Raw genomic sequence first — 16,239 nt, forward strand, 5'->3', positions numbered from 1 at the left:
TTTTATAGATAAGAACTTGAAAAATGTTTTTTTTTTTAATACTTACTGATTGTTGGTATTTCTCAAAGAACCATTATTAGCCCATTTTCAAACTTGTTCGTTAGCTTTATTTTCTTGTTAGAATCCTTTATAGATTGTAAATATTAATGACCTGCCAGGATGTAGTTAAAAATTTCTCCTCTATGTTATAAGTGTCTCTTTTGTCTGCTAAGGATTTCTGTTGCTGTGTAAATTATTTTAAATTTCATGAAATCTCATTTTCTAATTTGAGGAATTATGTCCTGCCCTAATAGCATTGCTCGCAGAAAACCCTTGCCTCTGTATATATATTGAGCTATTTCCTTCCAGCAGTGGCAGACTTTGGGGTATTCCATGACATTTTTGATCCATTTATAATTTATTTTCATCCAGAATGAAATATAGATTCCAATTTAATTATTCTACTGGTGAATATATAACTTCCCTAATATTCTTAGGTGAAAATAAATCCCTTTTTATTTCAATGTATCTTTTTTTGTCAACATATCTACATTAAGTGGCCATAGCTGTGAATTTCTGTCTAGATTTACACTATTTTACCACGCTCTGTTCCACTGGTCTGTGTGTCTTCAGTATGTGCTCTTTGATTCCAGTCATCTTAGCATCATGTATACTAAATATACACTTACCTCTGTAAATGCAGCACACATAACTGCTAAATTATATTTTCTCCCTGGATAAGCTGGTTTTCTCTAGTTAGACCACACAGAATAGTAATTACTTTAGAAAAGGAAATCTTTTATGACAATGTTTGCATAATGAAGAACATTGTTTCAATTCTTTGTTCTATGAAGTAATTTTCCTTGCACATGTTCATATCGAAGAGCTACCAACACTGTTACTTTAGAAAATCCCTCAAGGTAGTGTATAATAAAAGTGGGAGATAAGAGGAGTTGATAACAAACAAAAAGCTGATAGTGTTTAGCTTTCTATAGTAAACACAACAACATATGCTAACACACAGTATTTGGGGAAGATCACACCTAACAAGGTATTTAAGAGAGAATCTGAATAATGTGATAAAACCAATACCCAAACTTGAAGTCCCTTATTCATCCTTCTACTTCTTTTCTTCTCAGAGTTTGATTTCTCATTAAAAAAACAAAACAAAACAAAACAAACATGATCTATCTAAATAAGCAACGTTGTTTTTCATCTTAAAGATATTAAAGCCTTAAGAGTAGCATGGAAGAAAGAGGAAATAGTAGGACCCACAGGGTCCTGGAAACCTACAAGAAGAACTTTATGATGGGCAGATCTGGATCCTGGGGTCCTCCTCAAACTAAGGCACCAGCCAACGAAAATATAGGCAGTAAGCTTCGAACTCCTACCAAGACCTAGCCGACGAACAAGATACTCTCCACCGTTGAGTGGAGAGTGAGATCTGACTCTCACACAAACTCTGGTGCCCCTTTTCTGACCATGTCCCCCAGATGGGGAGACCTGGTGGCACTCAGAGGAAGGATAGCTAGTTACCAAGAAGAGACTTGATATTCTGAGAGCATATATAGGGGGAGGAGGTCTCCCTCAGTCACAGAAATAGGGGAGGGGAGAAGGGAAGAAATGGGAGGGAGGGAAGAATGGGAGGAAACAGGGGAAGGGCTAACAATCGAGATGTAATATGAATAAATTAATAAAAAAAATCATGCCAAATAGTAAAAAAAAAAAAAAAAGATATTAAAGCCTTGAAATGTGAAGAAGGTCTATAAAATATATGTGTTGCAATCACATGATTTAAGTTAAGTCCCCAATACCTACACACAAAAACTTTCTGTGCATTTATAATCCTAATACTGGAGAGGTCAGGACAGATAGATTTCTAAGACTATAATCTAAGAAAACTTGTTTGATTAACTACAGATCAAGAGTAGACCTTACCACTCCAGAAACACTAGACAGATCCTAAAGAATGAAGCCCTAAATTATTCTCTTCATAGGCACATGCACATTGCAGTCATATATACATTACCTGCAAAGACACATGGTCCAACCAACCCATACATGCATTCTTGCACTCTTATCTCTCTCAATCAAGCCCTTAGGTTCATACATATTCAGTATCAAATAGCCTTTTCAAAAAAATCTATTCCATATCTTTCTGTCTCAGGGATGCTAAGTACTTGAAACTTAGAAGTCATTTAATTCAGTGACTAGTTTCTGAAGACCTCCTTTCTCAGAGGCTATCTCTCTTGTTGTGTCCTTAAGAGGATAACACAACCATTTTATGTTAAGGGCTGTTAAAATGTGCCTATTTGGGTGTATGCACAGTTTGCCTAAAGAAGGGTCCCATTTTGATTCTAGGTAGCACAGGATACAATGGTCCAAAGTCTGAAGACAGCATACTTTGGCCTTCACAACATCATTATCAATGGATTTTTGCTTTAACTTTCAAATTGACGTCTTGTTTCAATCTGTTTTGTGTTGCTGTAACAGACTACCTCCAGCTAAATCATGTAAATTAAACAGTACATTTGTTGTCTCTTATTTCTGGATGCTGCGGAATTCAAGACCAAAGAACTATCAGCTGGAAAGGCTCTCTGTTGTGCCATCTTATTGCAGGATGTGAAAAAACATGATAGAGGAAGACAGCCAGGAAGAGACAAGGAGAGTAGAGTGAATCCACACACTCAAGATAATGTCATATGCAGCAGTAATCAGTCTATGTGCAAGGATAGTGTTCCTGTGACTACAATACCCCTTTATTAGTCTTAACTACAAACAGTGCTGCTATGAGGATAAACTTCCAACATAGGAACACCAAGGGACCTCGTAATCCAGACTCTTGGCTTTCTAAAAATCTAGAAGTTGTAATACTATTTCCTTGATTATCCGGGAAGATATATGCCGCTAGACAGACTCCTGGATGGTTTGTTTACAAAATTGTATAACATGTTTACTAAAACTTAATGTAAAATAAATATACCAAGTGTATGAAATGCCATTGCCAATGTAAATATTTGCTTCACTCTCACATGCATGAGAAGTTGGAAAGTGACAGTAAGTTATACGAACAGAAAATTTCATTTGCCCTTGTAATGCACCTTGGGTGAAAGACAAATATTGATATGTTGTATAGGGTCTGGAATATAGACAGGGTTTATGCCAATCAAATTGGAATTAAAAGCTCCCATTCGAAATTAGGTCCTCGGAAGAAATAATAACAGTAATCTTTCTCTGTGGGAGAAGATACAGTATCAATCAGAAAAAAATCAGGAAGAAGGGAAAAAGAGAGACAAAAGAGAAGCTGACTGAATCTCCTGTGAACACAAGGCCTGCTCGAGAAAGTTTTCAAACTAAGAAATTATAAAAACTTATAATTTGTGTTGTTGAATACATGTTAGAATCCACAATCTCTTCCTGTAGATATGAAATGGTGTCAGGTCCACTCACATTATAAACACACAAATCAGATGAAGGAAGAACACCTTCCGACATGAAAGGCAGTGTGAACAGAATTTGCAGAATTGCTGCTAGTAGAAGCTTTGAAGAAATACTGAATAATACAAATCTGATTAAGACCTGTTGCTGCTAGAGAGCAGTCAAACTCACAGGCAGAATTGTACTGATGACCTCATCTCTTTATGGAAGTAGACAGTATGGGAATGAATGGATTTGCTCATAACCATTCCTTTTTCCTTTAAGTACATTGAAATGCTGATGCAATTTTTGTATGGAAATAAGGGTGTAGAGACTAAAGGATTTATTCACAACTATGCAATTTTTATTCAAATAAAAGAATATATTGAATGTAAATAACTCATTTGAAGAACACACATGCCTAGACTAAAAGTCGTTGCATAAAGAAATGTGGAGTTGAGGCAGGGGGAGTAAGAAAAATGAAAGGTGGAAATCATGTTGTTTGGTGATTCTTTGGGTCTAACAGGAAAAGGAATCACATACAAATGGGTGACTGATTTAAATCTGTGACAGCTGGCGTATTGTTCATGAAAGAATGGAAGTAATGGCAGAAAGCTGCAGTGCTGGCCTTCCTATCCATAATGTCCCAGATCTTTATCTGCTCGGTTGGTTTTCATAAAAGGGTATCATAGGCAAAACCTCAACCCAAGGCAATGGGAGAACATAGTTATTACTGAAGGGGCATAGTCTGCCATATATAAGAGGTAAGATGTTTAGGAAAGGAGTTAAGTAGGTACTGACACAGTGGTGAAAATCAAGCAAGAAGATAGATACTGTGTCATAGTATACCCAGGCCATGCAGAGAGATGGCCTTTTATCCCACTCAAATAGTGCTGTGATGGAGAGAGAGAGAGAGAAATCCAAGCCAGACCAGTGGCATCAGCGTCATTCTGTTAAAAGAAGACCTACATTTAAAAAAAATTAAACTTGCTCATCTTTCCTACTGCAAAATTATAGAAAGCCTAACTCTTAACCTCGTTTTATTAAGAAGTCTATATTCTGAAAATAAATGGGAAAAAACCCAACCAACTAGCTTAATGTTGGGTTGTAAATTACTGACATTCTACAAACTGGTAATTATTACCACTCTGAATGTTTTTCTGTGCTTTATTTCTAAGAGAAAGGTGAAGAGTCTTTTTAAATGTGTTTCTCAGTTAAGACCTGCAATACGCATGTTGAGTTCTCTTCTTATCTGTAGGTCCTTTGATGGGAACATTAATATTAGGGGCAGAGATAATCACAATCTTTCCACTTGGCAGATTATATGTGTTCAGGACAATCAATGTTACCAGGTCAGATTTGATATGTGACACAGGTACTTAGCTGAATATGTACTTTTGTAAGAGATTGTGGGCTATGCTATGAAATACAGACATTTATGAAATAGAATATTCTGCGGGGAAACACCCAACAACTTCCTATGAAACTATTTGAACTTATCTCAGGAACTCTATGTGAGGGATTCCTGGGTGGTGAATGAACAAAAAAATCAGGAAGAAAGTCTCTACATAATGGATATCATTTTCTTCCACTGTAGAGACTGGAAATTGCCTAACTGCATATAGAAGGGATTTTCTTTTCTATACCAAAGAAAAGGTGTGGGGTGCCAGAAAAGCAGGGCCACTGGTCATTTTTATTTAAATCTCCATTCAGATATTACTACAATTTATGAAACCATTGGCCAGGGTTTACAATACTCCTTACAAATAAGAAAGCTCATAGAAGCTTTTCAAATAGAATACCAGACCATTAGGATTTGGGAAATAAGAAGCCAGAGGTGAGGTTGACAGATTTCGTAGGGAGGAAACAGACAGACCTGGCAGTTTATTTTAAGCATTTCAGACTTCAGTGGATCAATTTTCTGAAAGGGTTGCCTTCTGATTGTTCCTTTGAAAGTGAAAACTGCCAGGGCTACAACAGAAAGTTGACACCTATTCACATCAGCACTTAGAAAAAGCTAAGAGGGAAAAGAAAGACTCAATTCTTGTTCTTTCTATTTATTGTGGTGTTCAAAGCAATAAATAGTGGAGTTGATGCTGAAGAGACTTTTTTTTTTTATAATGTCTCCTGCAAAGTCTCAATGAACCTCAGTGAGTACAAGAGTCAGGCAAGAAAAAAATTTTCCCAACTTCAAGAGTTTGCAGCACAGGGCTTGTGAGGCAGCTCTGATGGTACATGTGTTTACTGCAAAGCCAGATAACCTGAGCCCTTGTGCACGATCCACATGGTGGAAGAAAAGAACCAACTCTCACAGGTTGTCCTCTAAATTCTATGCACATGCCATAGCATATCTGTGCCCAAACACATCTATGCAAACACACACACACACACACACACACACACACATTCCCTTTTAATTCAAAAGAAAAGCAAAATAGATTGTAGTATACATTCAGAGGATACTGAGCTGGCTTATCTGATTCATGCCTATACGTATGTTAAAACTACTCTTTTAGGTTTCTGTTAAGGAATAGAATTGCTTTCTTCATCTTTCAAAGATTACTATGCTGTGATGAGGAGGAATCTTTTATTACGATCAATGTGCTATCCCTTAGTGCAGCATGCATTCAGAAATGGAATCATGAGCGCAAGAAGAGTAAATATGTAAGAGAAAAATAGTTTCATTAATGCTTATTTTGTTTAATGTGATACCTTTGCCCTCCACAGAAATTCTGGATGTCTTTATTCTGCAGAGCTGTGCTGAGAACAAGTTTTGTAATAATTCATGAATATCAGGCTATCATGTATTGAATCCACTCACTCATTTGTGTATCTCAGTGGGTTTCATTTCTGTTTTTTATATTTCAGCCTTGGGATATTTCATTTCGTTTTGAATTGCAGATCCTGTGCTATATTCACTGGACTTTTTATTGGCTCCCTTGGTTGAGTGGCAGATCCTTTTGTGTTGGCAAGCTTTAGGACACTGTAACCAATAGGCTGGATGAGTCAACTTAACAGGAAATGGTTTTGAGATCATAGAGTTGAAGGCTTTACGTATGATCCACTGTCCACTTCCTTTGGACTTGAGGTAATGCAGTGCATCATGGTGAGAAGATCTGGCTGACAAAAGTGCTAATGGCAGCCAGGAATAAGTGAGAAGGAGTGGGAGTGGCCAGGAAGACTGACTCTCACCTTCAAGGGTCTTCTGTCAGTGCCTTAACTATCCCTCTCAAAGATCAAACTCTCATAAGAACTCTGCATGCTGTGAAAATAGAAAACAAGACACTGAGAGCTGAGCTTTTGGGAGCCTAATCAAATTCAATGCAAAACACAATATATATATTGTAATATATATATATATATATATATATATATATATATATATATATATATAATATATATATATATGTAATTTTCCTGTATTATTTGCCCTTTTAGTTGTTTTGCAAGAATACTTCACAGTTAATGATGTAATATTCTCCTAAATACCAAACATACACACTGAGAGCATGGGTCACTGTGACATTAGAGAAAACACTTTTAGTCTGAGCACACTGTCTCTATTTTATTTTGGCTACTCTGAAGACTTGTGGGATGATATTTAACTGTAGCCAAAGACCATCCCCTTGGTAACATGGAAGCACCATCCTCCATCTTTTTAAAATGCAAATAGAAGCTGATAGTTTTTCCTAAATTCAAAGAGGATGTCAGCAGTAGATAACATTTATTGAGGCCTTACTGTGTTCAAGCACAGAGTGTCTATTATTGTTGCATTTTATCCCTATACATCCCATTGAGTTAACTACTTAGAAAGAGTTAACTACCTGAGAGAGATGCCAAGAAAAAGCAGAATAGAAATAGAAACAATGTAATGTGACTAAGCATTTAGTCTCATGATTTCATGATCTTATCTTCTGTCTACTTACTTAAATATTTAATAATAATAACTTACCAGGCAAGAGAAAAACAATGTATTGGTAGTGATATTATAAAAGAACACACACACACACACACACAATTTATGCCAAGGGATTAATAAAATGGAGGAAAACATGACACAGAAAAGTAATCTTATTTTGGTAGCTATAATAATATAGATAAATACAAGCAATATTATTAGCACATATCATATGAACATATTCATAACAAGTATGGTAGCAAGAATCATGCCATCTCATTATTTCAGTCTTTCTAGTAAATACACCAAATGAATATATTGAGAATAACTGAAACATTCCTTAATCTATTTACATCATAGCTCATAATGTGCATGTCCATATTTTCAACATGCAGTAGTCAAATGCTGTGACCATGAAAGATGTTGTTGGACAATGAAGCATACTCTACACTTACAAAGACATTTAATGCTTGTGATAAACTTAGGATGAATATGTGCTTATAATCTCCATTTTGAATTTTTAAAAAGTCTCAGGAGTATCTCTATGTTTCTTTGTAAAAGTAACTGCACATATGGTTCCAATGATACATTTAGACTCCTGGCCTCCCAAGCCAGATCTTCCCATATGGAACTGATGAAAGACTATTTTCCATAGTTCCATTTGGAGTATCTTGTATGGGGCTCTGCACCGGATGATCATAAATGATTAACATATTGAAAATAGTGTCTGCAGCTATGAGTCTTGGAGTATAGTGTGAGCCTTATCCCTTTGTATAAGCAAAGAACACTGCCATAATCCCCAATTATGGCTCCTGATGCAAAAGCTAGAGGACAGGACAGAGGAGAAAGGAAGGCAATGTTGTGAACCCTGGGAAGTGTAATAATGAGTTAACACTGTAGGTAAGTTCTGCAGTCAGAGATCAGCCTGAAAAGGGAAACACTGGGTTGGGGGAAGTGGGAAGGGATGCTCCAAGGAAAATACTCATATTGTTGGGTTTTATTTGTTTGTTTGTTGCTGACTGAAAGACCATTATGAACTTTCGGGAAACTTCTGGAAATTAGCAAATTAGTTTTTGTAAAACCTCAAAATCAATACATGTAACGTACTCCTACTGCATTATAAGCCAACGTAGAGCTTTCTGTCTTAGAAAATGTTAAAAATAGATCTCAACTAGTTATCTTAATCTTAATAGTCATAGTACAGAAATGCACTTTTGGTTCTTTCCAAAGTCATTTGAGAAATGTTCCTGAAATGACACCAGTCAGTATTTTAATTTGGAAACTGGATGGTCTTGTGCTATGTGTTTTTGCTCACCCTTTCTCTCCCTATTCCCCTATGTTTTCCAGTTATTTTCATGTATTAAAAAAATCATAAAGTCACACAAAATGGAAACATCCACAGTGGAATTGAGTTTCAGTTGTTTCGATCTTTAAACACTGTTTTAATTGGTCTCAGAAACCTGAGACAGTGTAACAGCTTGGTCTTTCTGTGGCACTCCTAACAGCAGGAGCAGGGGTTGTCTCTGACTCTCCAGCCTGTTTTTGCATCCCTCCTCACTAACTAGGCTGCCTTGTCTAGCTTCAGCAGCAGAAATGCCTAGTCTTACAGCGACTTGATATGCCAGAGCTTCCCTTTCCTGACATAAAGAAAAAAATAAGAAAGAAAAAAATATATGACAGAGTTTTGTTCAAACTGTTTTTGTTCAAAGACACTGACTTCATAAAGTAAGAAGTTAAAAGGCTAACACCTTGTGCTCTTTACGTTAGTCAGTCGGAGTCTCCCTGGGCCTGAATTGCTCTTTTCTTACTGTTTACTACTCTTCCTGCTTTAGGTTCAAATATTATTTTTCATTCTCACCAATAGTTACAATGTAATTGGTCTTTCTACCCTCAGACTCTGCCCTTTGTTATTCCTTGTATATATGTAGCTTCAGTCTCAAACAAACAAACAGAACAAAATATAAAAAAAAGAAGTATAATTGGAATCTTCTTTTTTTTTTTTCTTGGTCTTCTGTCTTTGTGTTCATTTATTTTTTAACATATGTATTTATTTTATTACACATGAATAAGACAAACTACACACAGCAGTGAGAATCATGTGACAATCATGAGTTATATAAATGTTGCATTCATAGTGATTTGGCTATTTGTATTTATCAAACTTGAAATAAACATCTTTCTTGTCTTGTTGGGTCTCAATTTCTGAAGGGAATTCAATATCTATCATATCTCATCTCTATTAACTTAAATCCTTTATCTTGATCTAAAAAGATCATATCCCCTAACCAACTAAACTTGATTGTAAAACTAAACTATCTGGTATTCAACACCTTTTGGAGACTTGAGAAGGAATACAACTTTAATGCCTGGGCGATCCAGTAATGCAGATTAGCAGCTTTCAGAATGAAAAAAGTGACTGAAACAGTTTACTGCCTGAACAGTCACCCAATAATCTCATCTTTGCCCTTCTAGCCCAATATCTCTGCCAGATTTATTCATGAGGCAGGAACTATTGAGGACTTGCTTACCCTTTACCCTGTCATGGCAGAGTTCTGCCATCGACTCTGCCTTTCATCTAAGCTTGCCCATTTTTAGAGAGAATTCTGTCTGTGGCAGAAATGAGGGCATTTTCCCCAGTGGTTGGTTTGTCACATTTGAAGCCAACTCCATAAGGTGGTTCGTTGATGCTCATCATCTTCTTTGAGGTCAGCTGGGTGTTGTCAGGAGTTAACTTGTCTTATCATCAAAGAATCTTTAGAATAATAAAAACATCTTTAAGTGCCATATTATGTGGGTCTCTGAGGCTCTTGAAAACCTTATTTAATTATTTTACCTTATATATCTATAGAATCATACCTATCTGTTAGACTTAGGATATATATTCTTGTGCTAAATCAGTCTAGTATTTCACATGACCATGATTTGCATCAATCTACAAAATTCTATACCAATGACTTAGAGATAACCTTCTCTGTGAGTAACATTAAGGCCTTGAGTTAAGGGGTAGGTTCATTCATCTACATTTTGTTCTACCTATATTTCTATATTCCCCTTTCTTTCTTTTCAGCTATAGGTGAAAGATAAAGGGAAAGAGAGACATCCCCGAGTTGAGCTTAGTTTTCTCTCTGTATAAGACCAATAATAAATTATAACCATCTCCGATGAAAGTAAGCATTTGTAGACTAAGAGAGCAAATAGAAACCTACGCAAGCCCCCTTAGAGGGAATGGGACTTCGTTCTCTTAAGGTTTCTTCAGCCTGAGTTGGGCAATAAAATACCTTAGAAGAGGCCCCTCAAAATTGGGGAAAATGGTTAAGCAAGCCAAGGATTGGTCAAGTTTCTAAATGCTGAGAGTCTCCAGGCTTAATAGAAACCTGTGTGGGACAGATTGAAACGCTGGATCAATTGGGATCTGAAGCTTTCTACAACGCTGTCCAGGAAGCTGTCCAATTCCGATGGGTAGCAGCAACAGAGGCATCTGGGGCTGGAGCAAGAAGGATGCTGGATGTCATGTCCAGCATGCTGAGAGGAATGAATCCAGTGAAGTCTGATCGATGTTCTCTTGTTCTGAAAACGTAATTTCTCACAAGCATTGTACAGTTCTAACATTATAATTGTATGAGGTGTGTGGGATACACAGAGTAATTAAGACTGATTCTCTGCTCATTGTATGAACAGCAATAAAACATCTGCAAATCTTCCTTCATGCCATACTATGAGTGGCCTCTAGTAATAAGTCACAGAAAATCTGTGACCAACGCGAAGCATCTCTATGCAGTTACATTCATATCTCTGTCAGTCTCAGAGCTATTCCCATGCGGTGGGATTAGCAATATATGCTACCTGCTTCTTCTGCCGCTTGAATTATTTACATCCCGATTGCCATGCCATCCCTCAATACTTCCTAATCTCACCCTTTCCAAGCAATTAATTTATCTTAAATGTAGACAGAATCTTCCACAAGATCTATCAAACCATATACATAACCATGTTTTGTATTTCCTCTCCTCTTTACTACAAATCTTACTCCTCTATATGCTATACATTTCCTTGATCCATTCAATATATCATGATAATTTAGCAAACTCTTAAGTGACTTTCTTGTCCCTGCTTCCCTTAATTCCATAATTGTGAGACCATCCATAGTCATAACTTGTAGTTCCTATGGAGATGAGCAACACATGAAAATCCTAGGGCATAGAGACCTCAGGGGGCCATGAGTAAACAAGGGAGTCACTTACTTTGGTGGAACAAAGGCTATTTAAACCTTAGGGAAGTGGGTAGAGGGCCAAAGTGCTGAGAGTGCCTTACTTACATGGAATTTAACCTGTAACTTGGCCACCAGGCTGTGACCCCCTCTAGGAAGGTAGGGTTAGGCACCATAAAGCCATACGCACTAGGACATACAGGCTCAGAACAGGGAGAAACCAGTTCTACTCCTGCAGGTTTCAAGAAGAGACTGTCAGGGTTTTGACTTGCCTAGACCTTACTCTTACTCCAAGACAGCTCCCCAGCCCCACATTAACAATTTAGTGTTATACTCTGAAGACTAGTTACTATCATTAGTTCTGAAAACCACTGTGACATCTGGACAACATGGTGAGCTCCCAAATCTATCTAGAAAACGACAATGGTGGCTGCCAGTTCATGGACTTGTGGATTAATAAGTGGCACAATGTACAGGAGATAGTTGCTGTGGCCCAGGCACCTGGTGCCTACTCTATAAATACTTTCTCTTCTCTGAAGCCATCATACAGTGCAAATCCCACCATTTAATCTCTTCTTATCAAAGCCAAAGCTAAACCCTGCTACTTCAGACTCAGTGAGATACCTACTCTTGGAACTCCTTTTCACTCACTATACTTTTTCTTAGCATATTCTAAAGCGAAACCAAATGAGTTATCAGATAAGGAACTTCTTTGCTAAAGGGGATTGAGCTACTAAATATGTATGCATCCTTCTCTATCATTGCTTAATCTCAATATTATCTACCCTACCATTCCACAGACAGTCTTGAGTTAATTGTCTCACTGATTGTTACTAGGCAAAAATAATTCTTATTTCTCATGGTACAAAAAGAGAGACATTTTTAATTGAAAGGGTAAAGTTGCTGCAAGAAAAGGACTATATATTAAGTCTAAACAACCATGAGATTTTCCTGCCTCATCTTCATTTCAAATCTGCTTAATTCTGATATCTCTCAGAAATTTTATATGCTCTGTGAGTAGATTGACAATATATTCCTTCTCCAGCTCCCAGATCTAAAAAACACAGCCCTTTTGTCCCTTAATATGGTGTCATTGCTTTAGAATCTCCGTCCTACTACACGCACATCTTGTTTTTGCAGTGGGGGACTTGGAGCAGGTTGGGCCATCCTCTATTATACAATCAATAGAAAATGGAGCAGTGTGTGCTAATGTCTGAGTTCAGATATTAGGGTATGTGTATATATTGATCTCAACTTTATTGTAAAGTGAGGCCTTCTCTAAAAAGCAAAACGCATTATATGCAGAATAAATGAATAAATGGATAGATGAATGCGAAAAGTAAAATATAATCAAATAAAAGGAAAATAAGTAATCCTGCCAAAAATCATAGTGTACAGAATAGATTCTTGAAATGCTGCTCTTACATGCTATATACAAGCTCACTTGTAAATGCTTCAGTAGCCCAGCTCAGGTCTCCACATATTCTGTTACAATCCCTTCATTGTATACGGAAACACTAAATTACAGAAAGATGAAATAGCTTGTACATCGTTACACAAGGAAAGAATAGTTGTCTCTGAAACTCAATAAACTCGCTTGTAGTTGCCTACACGTATCATACACCACAAAGATTCTTTGAGCCTCTAGAGTGCAAGGCTACTTGTACATGATAGTTTCTTTACCACTGTGTCTCACGTTATTTATTCTAAAACACACTTCACTGTGTGCAGTATTTATTATTTGGGATTTCAGTTTTCATATCACCTACCATGGAGGGTTAGGATTAGCTTACTCATTAGAAACAACATCTAAATGTATAAATCAATGCATAGCATACTTAGCTTTCCTGGTACTCATTCTTTGTTGGTTATGACAATGGTAAATATTCTAAGTTGTTCTGAGCTTGGGGACACATGATGTTTACTTTACTTATAAGACCACATTTACTGGTTTTCACACTTAATAAGCTCTCTCTCTCTCTCTCTCTCTCTCTCTCTCTCTCTCTCTCTCTCTCTCTCATGCTCTCAATCTCATACACATAGACACACACACAAACACATACACAAAAGCACACTTATTTTTAATGAGACAAATGTAGCCTTTGCTTATAGTTTATGGATGTGTAAGATGATTGTTATGTGACACTTTTCCTGGGAATACATAAACAAACATCTATTCATTCTAGATAGGGTACCAAGGACAAAGAAACTATTGCATTCACATCCAGTTCATGTGATCTATTCTCTAATATTTTTATGTAGATAATGATGTACAGTTACTGTAAGTACTGCACAATGAGGCTGACTTCCATACTTAAGTCATGTTCAAGAACTCAGACTTTACACCCTCTTAACAACTCCTCAGTTTTTCTATCCTTGAATTCTCCTGAGTTCCACTCTCTCTACACCTCTGATTCTGTCTATTTTGGGCACCTCACCCAATAAGAATTCTTCAGTGTTTATCTTGATTTTATTATTCTTCACTTCACAACATATTGGCATTTGTCAAAATCTCTATAAAAAGCCAAATTCCTCCTCCTCCTCCTCTTTCCCCTTCTTCTTCTTCTTTCATTTTTTTTTTTTTTTTTTTTTTTTTGAGACAGAGTTTCTCCATGTAGCCCTAGCTGTCCTGGAATTTGTTCTGTAGAACAGGCTGGCCTTGTGTACATAAAGATCTGGCTGACAGTGCCTCACAAATGCCGGGATTAAAGGCATTTGCTACCACTGCACAGCTACAATTTCTTCTCTTTATGACTAATATTACATCAAACATAATGCGTTTTTCCTAATTTTCCCAGAGACACTTAGACTGTTTCTATCACTTGTCTATTTGGGTATAGTATAGCTCTTCATAATCTTTATTTCAGTACCTTTAGACATACATCCAGATTTGAGTTACTGTATCATAGCATAAGGGTGCACATTACACACATACACACACACACACTTTTTGAGAAGCTTCAATGCTATTTTCCATGCTCTTACATTATTTTGCATCCTACCAATATTGTACAAAGATTTTGATTCCTCAACATTCTTAAGGAGCTTTTCATTTCTTGCTGGGTTTTGTTTATTTGTTATGTTTTTGTTTTTCTTTAGCAGTGGCCATCTAGACTGGTGGGCAGTATACCATATTGTTGGCATATTTCTGTTCGTTGTTATTGTGGTGACTAATTTTATGACAACTTGGCCCAAGCTATCGTCATTAGAGAGGAGTCATATGGCTCCATATGACTGAGTTGTACACAAGCATGTGGGGCGTGTTAGTTATTAGTGACTGATGGAAGAGGATGCAGACCTTTTGGGGATGCCATTTCTGTGGTGGTGGTCCTGAATTCTGTAAGAAATCTGGCTGAGCAAACCATGAGGCATGAGCTAATGAGCAGCTCAATGACCTCTTCATCTGTTCATGATTTCAGATTTCTGCCTACTTGAGTTCATGTCCTGGCTTCTCCAATGATGAACACTCATGTGAAAATATAAGCCAAATAAACCATTTAGTTTTTGTCATGGTGTTTTATCATAAAATAGGAACACTGACTGGAACATCTATCTAGACTGTTGGGGATTTAAATGACATTTAATAAGAAATATCTTTTCAAGTACTTTGTCTTTTTTGTTTATTCCATGATTAATGTTTATCTCAATATTTAATTAATATATTATGCCTGTTATTGTGTGCACTATATTGTATTAAAATATGCGCATGTGACAGAATGACTGAATTAAAAAGTTAATAGGAATATTACTTTGCACTCTTATATTTATTCAAGAGGACAATTAAAATACAGTCTCTCATGCAAGCTACAGCTATAACTTAGTTGTTAAAATCCCCTATGACTCTTGAAGAAAGTTCCAGGGATTCTCACACACTCTTTTGGGCTCTGTTGCTACCTGCTGTCTCATGTGAACATGCCTACACACAAACACATACACAAGCACACACACAAAGGCACACACAATTCAATATACTAAAATAAATATTAAAACACAGTCTTCATGACTATAACATGTTTCATTGTCATTCACCAGCATAATCTTAAGTTTATGCTACTTATTGTTTGTTATTCAACAAGAGGTAAGAGTGTATCACATATTTTGAACCTCAATCCCTTTTCTGACATAGTTTGAAAATACGTTCTTGGATTCCAGGATTACCTTTCCATTTTGATAGCTGTATGCTCAAGTGTGAGAAAGCTTTATACTTGAACAAACCTGCATTTGTTTTTCTTTGCTCTGTTGCTTATGACTCTTATAGAACACCCAAGAGATGAGTCCTCTTCCTTCTGCATGCTGCATACATTACCCATATGCATGTCTATAGACAGGTACTTTATGATTTTATATTTTTAGCCTTAGCTTGATTTTCATGCTGTAGATTTAGATATTAATCTACTTGGTACTCATACATTTAGGTAATTTAAAGATTCTTCACCTTTAATATTTTCAAAGATAAACATATAAATCTTTTCAGAAAACTTGGCAATTGATAATGTAAAGGGTTTAATACTATGTGAATTATGAAATATCTCTTTTATTATACATGAACAAATAGCACACACAAACTCAAACACACACACACACACACACACACTCGCGTGCGCGGATTGATCTCTGTACTAACACTTCTGCCTCACTCACATAGTTGTTTATTACTATTCCAAAAACAAACATTGCTGTTCCTACCAGTCACTTGCTATATTATATCATTTTTATAAGTACAACACACTTTCTTAAT

This window comes from Acomys russatus, chromosome 4, assembly GCF_903995435.1.
Source record: "Acomys russatus chromosome 4, mAcoRus1.1, whole genome shotgun sequence".
NCBI classification, from domain to species: Eukaryota; Metazoa; Chordata; class Mammalia; order Rodentia; family Muridae; genus Acomys; species Acomys russatus.